This window comes from Engraulis encrasicolus, chromosome 1, assembly GCF_034702125.1.
Source record: "Engraulis encrasicolus isolate BLACKSEA-1 chromosome 1, IST_EnEncr_1.0, whole genome shotgun sequence".
NCBI lineage: Eukaryota > Metazoa > Chordata > Actinopteri > Clupeiformes > Engraulidae > Engraulis > Engraulis encrasicolus.
In genome coordinates, this window is record NC_085857.1 from 860396 (window position 1) to 865949 (window position 5554).

At 41.5% G+C, this 5554-nt stretch overlaps 1 protein-coding gene across 2 annotated transcripts in view; it reads right to left on the minus strand.

Moving 5' to 3' along the window:
* LOC134453525 (uncharacterized) overlaps positions 1-5292 on the minus strand; it is a 33274-nt gene extending 27982 nt beyond the window's left edge. For both annotated transcript variants that reach the window (XM_063205352.1, XM_063204597.1), the window contains exon 1: positions 5082-5292. The gene's annotated coding sequence lies outside the window, so the exon portion shown is untranslated. The remainder of the gene's footprint in view (positions 1-5081) is intronic.
* Between the last annotated feature and the right edge of the window lie 262 nt (positions 5293-5554).

The window sequence follows — 5554 nt, forward strand, 5'->3', positions numbered from 1 at the left end:
TCAGTAACTCATTTGTGCAAGAAAATATGTCAGATTACTGGAAGACGGAAGGAACCTAAACTGGCCACTCATTAATGAGTGGTCAAGTGTTCCAGAAGGGGCGTAAGTGTATGCTTCTGCTGGTTAGAAATGCATAGAGTGTACTTTTCTACAGTTTCTACAGTAACGCAAATGCAATGAGTTTGCATCCTTTTTCAAAGGTAAGATTGAAAAAATACGTACAAACATACTCACACATGTGCAACCGACCCAAGATTCGGACCAACTTGTTACGGTGAAGTTAAATCCTAACCTCATGAGAAATTTTAATTTAGTTGATGTGGACATTCTTAATAGAACGGTACAAAGTCTTAGCTCCTCTACATCTGACTTAGATATTCTACCAACAGCCTTCTTCAAATCCATCTTACACCTAATGTCACCAGATGTACTTCAGATCATCAACACCTCACTACAAACAGGCATATTCCCAGGCTGTCTGAAAGAAGCAGTTGTGAAACCCTTACTGAAAAAGAACAACCTGGATGCACTGGTACTAAACAACTATAGGCCCATATCCAATCTACCATTTATGGGTAAAATAATAGAGAAAATTGTTTTTAACCAATTAACTGTCTTTTTAATGTCTACTAGCTATTTTGATAAGTTTCCATCTGGTTTCCGTGCCTACCACAGCACTGAAACAGCTCTTATCAAAGTTATGAATGACATAAGATTGAATTCTGATGCTGGCAAATCATCCGTCTTGGTACTTCTTGATTTGAGTGCTGCTTTCGACACAGTTAATCATTCTATACTAGTACATAGACTGGAACACTGGGTTGGCTTTACGGGCATAGTGATCGACTGGTTAAAATCGTACTTACAACAAAGAAGTTTTTTTGTCGACATTGGAAGACAAACTTCATCACCAATGTCTCTGGATTGTGGGGTCCCCCAGGGCTCCATTCTGGGACCACTACTGTTCAATCTGTATATGTTGCCACTGGGACACATTATCGAGAATAACTCCATAAATTACCATAGCTATGCGGATGATACCCAGCTCTACTTATCTATGTCCCCCAATGACTACACCCCCCTTGAATCACTCTATCATTGCATGGACCAAATTAACAAATGGATGTCTCACAATTTCCTCCAGCTGAACACAGAAAAAACTGAAGTAATTATATTTGGGAAAAGAGAGGAGAGACAAAAGATTGCTACTATCCTTGAAACTGAAAACTCAGAGATAGGCCCAACACCGGAATCCTAGTCTCGTGCTCTGCTCCTTAAGCTTTGGACTGTAGAAAACATTTCATTTTGCATCCTAATTTGCCAAGTTTCCGTATTATGATGGGATCTCAGTCGTAGATCTCCCTAGTCCCAGGATAATTGTGTGATTGCACTCAATTAATATAAACTGTTCTTATTATGAATATTCCAGCAATATCGGTTAAGTCTGAGTCCAGCTGTCAAGGGTTTTATATCCATTTACTTGTAGAACTGATTTGCACGCGGCCGACTAATTTCTTTGTGCATGTCCATCCCATATGAGAGACGTCTAGAATAAATCAGAGGTTAAAGTTGCTGGAAGGTACCATACTTATGAGATCCTAAGCCCCATACACTTTACCCCTATTCGACTGCAATAGGAGGCGAGAGGTGTATGTCGAGAGCTACACCCAAAAAGATCTGATCACCCCGCTTAAGTTCCAGTTTACGATAACATATTTTTATCCTAAGTAGACACCATTGACACTCGGGCTGACCCGAAGTATAGCGTCCCACTCCACATGGAGAAATGTCCTTGGAGCTGCTACGTTTCGACAGTACAATAACCTTATGAAGGAATAAACGGGATCTACAACAAAATATAGATCAATGAAAGTTTTATTACAGGACAAATCTAATTATACGACAAGTACAATGTTGAAAAAGTCAATGCTACCTAATTAAGAGGAAATGGTTACATGGACACTAGGTCCACGGGAGCCCTTTAGCGGGGTTTAAACTCAAAGATTTGATCATTACACCAAAGTTTAATACCTAGGTATCTCGTGGGACGATCCCAGCCAGGGACCAATGACGTGCCGGCATTTACCTGGGCTGGGCTTAGCATAATGGCGCGGGGTTGGGTTGTAACCAACACCGTATCCAAATCCTATGGTTCTAAATCTTTAATAAATTCACTAATAACAGTTTCAAAACCAAGACCTGTTCACCACCCGAAGTATTTCCATCAGATTGATACTAAACACATGCATAGAATTTCAAACACATCATAGTAAGCATTTAAACCACGCATATTAGATCTGGCGGGAATTTCAGTCTCTGCGTGGGCACGGGAGGTGCGCGCATGCAGGGACAAATGGCCGCTGGCCGAAGATGCGCTGGGAACGCACAACGGGGGGTGCGCGCTTTTCACGCCGGGAGGTGCGCAATGCATACAGGTGACCGGAGGTTTTGGGGCGGTCCCCCGAAGGGGGCCCTCTGTCACACAGTGCTTTTGAGATCCAGATGTCAGATATGCAATGTTTATCTTTGAAGTCAACAGAAAACTCAGAGTAGTAAAACAAAGGCGTTGAAATAAGGAAAAGAAACGCAAACAAATGTTAATACCGTGCCCGTGAGCCACCGGCGCTGTGAATTCAGTGCCCCTTTGTCAGGGCCCATATGGGGGAATCTTACAAAAGAAGGGACTGAAACCAAGGGAAACAGTTAAAAATCTTGGGGTCCTCATTGACAGTGACCTAAATTTCAACAGTCACATGAAAGCTATTACTAAGTCTGCATTTTATCACATAAAAAAAGTCTCTAAATTTAGGGGCCTGATGTCTAAACATGATCTGGAGAAGCTAATACATGCCTTCATTTCTAGTAAAGTCGATTACTGTAACAGTCTGTTTACTGGCCTCCCAAATAAGACCATTAAACAGCTTCAACTGGTACAAAATGCAGCTGCAAGGGTTCTTACAAAGACAAGGAAGTTTGACCACATTACTCCAATTTTAAGATCGCTGCATTGGCTCCCAGTAAGCTACAGAATTGATTTTAAGGCAATGCTACTTGTATTTAAATCATTAAATGGAATGGGACCCACATATCTACTGGATATGTTTCAGCTGTATGCACCGGCCAGGTCACTAAGGTCAACGGAGAAGAATTTGCTGGTGATTCCAAAAGTCAAAACAAAATGTGGAGAGGCAGCCTTTAGCTTCTATGCTTCAAAGCTTTGGAACCAGCTTCCAGATGACGTAAAAAATGCACCCACTATTGATAGCTTTAAATCTAGACTCAAGACAAAGCTGTTCTCAGATGCTTTCTTAAATTATTGAATGAAAAGACGGTAAAATAAGAGAAGTAAATAAGTAAAATAAGAATTGTTTTTCAAGGTTTTATGTTTATTTATGTTTTATTTTATTATTATTTTTACCTTATGTTTTATCTTAATGTTTTAAATGTTTTTTTGACTCTAATTCATTTCCCTGTTTTCCTTTCATTTACATTTGTTAACTTTGTGAAGCACATTGAGTTGCACCTGTGTATGAAATGCGCTATATAAATAAACTTGCCTTGCCTTGCCTAACGCAAGAAAACATATAGCCCACTGACTTCGCTTGACCTTGTATCAAAATCTGCTGGGTTACTACAAGCCTTATCAGGAAGTTAACACGCCAAAGACGGTGTCAGATAATGCGGCGAGTTATTAAGACTGACTTTGGCGAAAATACAGTACATTTGTATGTCACTCGCAGCAGCTTATCTTGTGCAGGCAAACACAGTGATGTTCGCTAGCAGAAAGGTGCGTAGCAACTAGCCAGCCCACAGTGTCAGGCAGGGCAGATAACAGCTCTACTGTACAGTGACCTTGAAGCTTCCCTGCAGTATTGCTTCCTGTTGATTTCCCTGCTCGTAGCCGTAGTCTATAGCAGGGGTTCCCAACCTTTTTCAACTTGGGGCCCACTCGAAATTGTCAGAAATCTTCGAGGCCCACCTCTGACCCAATTACGAATAAAACTTAGCTGCCAAATAACGGCTTTATAGCACACTTGCATCATCATACTGTATATTTCTTCCCTTTGAATAAAACTGTTTGTCAGCCCTCCCACTCACTAGTTGTGCAAGTTGTAGACTAAACAAGTGAAGAAGAGGCCGAGGGGGAATCCCAGACAAGTATTTATTTTAGTCTGTGTGGAGGCGTGACTGGTCGACACAGACACATGGCTCTTGTTAACCGTCATTGTCATGCACATACTCTGGTTATGATGTCTTGCTGAAACATTATAGTATCTTCGTTTGATTGATTGTGTTTATATTCTTGTGTATATTCTTGTGATAGTCTTACTGCAAAAATCTACTAAATGGTGACCGGTATCTGGCCGTTATTTTTTACCTTTGACCTTGTGTGTGTGCGTGTGTGCGTGTGTGTGTGTGTGTGTGAGAGAGAGAGAGAGAGAGAGAGAGAGAGAGAGAGAGAGAGAGAGAGAGAGAGAGAGAGAAATAAGAAGAGGTGCAGGACAGACTTCCATATATATATTTATATTGACAGACATTCATTAACTATGCATATCTATACTGCATGCACACCACTGCAGCTCCTGGGTTAGCGATTCAAACCCAGAAGAAACATTTATAGATCTATCTGGAGTCATTGTAATTACATAATACGTATACTGTGCTGAAGTTTTTTTGGCCCTGATGTCATCCAGATGCATCCAATCACGATAATATGATGACATGTGATCATGACATACTCATCACCATATTGATTCATTTTAAAACACTTTGTGAATATAAACTGCACACATTACTGTAGCATGATTTTCTTTTCCCTCAAGCCATCCGCTTTTTAAATGTCTAAGACAACTTTTTCTTTTACATTTATTATTCTTGATGATCTTTTCATATTTCTTTTTTTAAGTATTATTATGATTATCTATTCATTATCCTACACAGCAGAGAGCAGTTGCAATCTTCATTTCACTGCCAATTGTCCCAGCAGCACAAGAAAGCACATGACAAATAATACAAATCTTGAACCCTGATCTCCTCCTCATCATGTACCTACAGTCACGCCACTCAGAGCTGCCACTTACCCTTCACCAGCTTCCAGTTCTCACTCGCGGCCTTCTTATCTGCAACGTTGTTTTTCTTTCGTCCTCTCTCTCTGTATTCCTCTCTTCCCTGTTCACCACCAGCGCAGCAGTCTTCTCCTCAGACCAACTTCCTGTCAAAGTGTTTATCTCGGACACACATCAGCGACAAAATGGATATCAGGAAGGAGCAAGCGAACGCTCCGCTCGTTCGGCTGTGTACCCTCCCTCCCATTACCGGGAAGAAAAGTCCCTGTCCTCTGGGCTGCTGACAGGTTTTGCTGGGCAAACTCATCTGAAAGGGCCCCCTATCCAATACATACAATGTAATGGGGTCCTAATTCTGGGCTCCCTATCTCGCTGGGCCCAGGACAACATACCCCTTTGTCCCCCTCTGTCTCACCCTCACCCCTGCCTGTCCCGCCTGGCGCCTCTCCACTCTCACCTCTGCTCAGCTATTGTTTTCACATTGTTTA